Genomic DNA, 3,128 nt, shown 5'->3' with positions numbered 1-3,128 from the left:
GGATCATGAGCTGTCCCACGCCTTCGCCATACTTTTCTCTTTCCATCATTCTGGTAGAGGTTGATCTTGGTTTCATCTGTCCAAAGAATGTTCTTCCAGAACTGTGCTGGCTTTTTAGATGTTTTTTAGGAAAGTCCAGTCTAGCCTTTTTACTCTTGATGCTTGTGAGTGGCTTGCACCGTGCAGTGAACCCTCTGTATTTACTTTCATGCAGTCTTCTCTTTATGGTAGATTTGGATATTGATACGCCTACCTTCTGGAGAGTGTTGTTCACTTGGTTGGTTGTTGTGAAGGGGTTTCTCTTCACCATGGAGATTATTTTGCGATCATCCACCACTGTTGTCTTCCGTGGGTGCCCAGGTCTTTTTGCATTGATGAGTTCACCAGTGCTTTCTTTCTTTCTCAGGATGTACCAAACTGTAGATTTTGCCACTCCTAATATTGTAGCAATTTCTCGGATGGGTTTTTTCTATTTTTGCAGCTTAAGGATGGCTTGTTTCACCTGCATGGAGAGCTCCTTTGACTGCAAGTTTACTTCGCAGCAAAACCTTCCAAATGCAAGCACCACACCTCAAATCAACTCCAGGCCTTTTATCTGCTTAATTGAGAATGATATAACGAAGGGATTGCCCACACCTGTCCATGAAACAGCCTTGGAGTCAATTGTCCAATTACTTTTGGTCCCTTTAAAAACAGGGTGGCACATGTTAAGGAGCAGAAACTCCTAAACCCTTCATCCAATTTTAATGTGGATACCCTCAAATGAAAGCTGAAAGTCTGAACTTCAACTGCATCTGAATTGTTTTGTTTAAAATTCATTGTGGTAATGTCTAGAACCAAAATTAGAAAAATGTTGTCTCTGTCCAAACATATATGGACCTAACTGTAAATCAATTGTGTACATCTGCAAAAATATCATGGTGTGTAAATATATGTAATGCCACTCTTAATGGCATCTATGCTCACAATGCATAGGTCTAACCAGCACCCAGCCATCGATAGACTACACTGGTTCTTCCACCATAACCAAAAATATCAATAGTTTTCGATAGCAATCAATCACAGTGCGGATATATATTTTTTTCTGACTTGTTTAATTGGATCTATGAGCAATTTTTTATATACTCCAATGTTAGAGAACGACCTTTCCGTATGTCCAGGCTATTAGGATTCTTATCTGCCCAAAATTAAGAACCCCCTAAAAATTCAGTATATTAAAACTTCACCTTTCTTGTAACTAATAATTATTTATTCTGTACACATTAAACAATGTATTTATATGGATAAGTGAGAAGGGGTACATAATTCTGGGACATCACAATGGCATAGTTATGGGGTGGTCACAGGGGCTGTTGCTTTAAGAGCCAAAAACTATAGGGGTCCAAAAGCTCTAACGCTGTCATATGAGCAGTTTTTGTAAGCACCACTTTTTCTTAGTCCAGTGCTGCCCATGTAGAGTACGGCAGGCAGGATGAGTTTATCAAAGCTGCTGCGCTCTGCATAGGCAGCGACCAATATGACGACATTCTCAGTATGATGAGATGAGCTATGAAGAGCGCAGCAGCCGATGACAGAAGCTGGCCATACACTTTTGACCTACGTTGCCCAAACCCACCAATATCGACGGGTTTGGCCGACGGTCCAATGTGTATGGGTGCGCCAGCCAGGAGTGATGTCGATAAGGCATGCCCGATTTTGGACTGCCGATCACATTGTTCTCCCTGAGATAAGCCACCTGCCGACATATCAGTTGGCGGCTTTCTCATGGAGAACACAGGAGCGTTCAGCTGAACGAGCACTCCTGTGTATGGGAGAGTCGGCTGAGATGGCAATTGGCCGAACGATCGTTCTTCCAACAGCCATCTAATCTGTATGGCCAGCTAAACTCATCTGATCTGCTGTGCTCCGCATAGGCAGCTATGAGACAGTAGTGAATCATGTCAGGTTTCCTGCATGATTGAATAGTGTCGTTATTCATTACTATTATGTTTTTACACTTTTTTTACTCTTAAAAAGGTTTAAAGCTAGTGTTAGAGCTAGGGATAGGACAAAGGTTAGGGCTAGTGTTAGGGTTAGGGATTGGACAAAGGTTAGCGCTAGTGTTAGGGATCAACAAAGGCTAGGGCTAATGATAGGACAAAGGTTAGCGCTAGTGTTAGGGCTAGGGATAGGACAAAGGTTAGGGCTAGTGATAGGACAAAGGTTAGGGCTAGTGTTAGGGTTACGGATTGGACAAAGGCTACGGCTAGTGTTAGGGTTATGGATTGGACAAAGGTTAGCACTAGTGTAGGGATCAACAAAGGCTAAGGCTAGTGATAGGACAAAGGTTAGCGCTAGTGTTAGGGCTAGGGATAGGACAAAGGTTAAGGCCCCGTCACACTTAGCGACGCTGCAACGATCCCGACAACGATACGACCTGTCAGGGATCGTTTCTGCGTCGCTATGTGGTCGCTGGTGAGCTGTTAAACAGGCAGGCTCACCAACGATCAGGGGAGCAGCGACATCGTGGAAAGAATCTTTCCACGATGTCCTGCTCCGGTTACCAGCCTGCTGAAGCAGGAGCAGGCAGGTAACCATGATAAACATCGGGTTATAGGGGCACACTCGCACCTACAGTGCCTACAAGTAGTATTCAACCCCCTGCAGATTTAGCTGGTTTGATAAGATGCAAATAAGTTAGAGCCTTCAAACTGCAAACGAGAGTAGGTTTTATGAACAGAAGCATAAATCTTACAAACCAAAAAGTTATGTTGCTCAGTTGAATTTTATTAAATTTTATTTATTAATAACATAAAAGTGTGGGTCAATTATTATACAACCCCTATGTTTAATATTTTGTGGAATAACCCTTGTTTGCAATTACAGCTAATAGTCGTCTTTTATAAGACCTGATCAGGCCGGCACAGGTCTGTGGAGTTATCTTGGCCCACTCCTCCATGCAGATCTTCTCCAAGTTATCTAGGTTCTTTGGGTGTCTCATGTGGACTTTATTCTTGAGCTACTTCCACAAGTTTTCAATTGGGTTAAGGTCAGGAGACTGACTAGGCCACTCCAACACCTTGACTTTTTCCCTCTTGAACCAGGCCTTGGTTTTCTTGGCTGTGTGCTTTGGGTCGTTGTCTTGTTGG

The sequence above is a fragment of the Phyllobates terribilis genome, unplaced genomic scaffold (genome assembly GCF_046119375.1).
Source record: "Phyllobates terribilis strain yellow unplaced genomic scaffold, ASM4611937v1 Scaffold_12__6_contigs__length_324123572, whole genome shotgun sequence".
NCBI classification, from domain to species: Eukaryota; Metazoa; Chordata; class Amphibia; order Anura; family Dendrobatidae; genus Phyllobates; species Phyllobates terribilis.
This window is presented reverse-complemented; position numbering follows the sequence as displayed.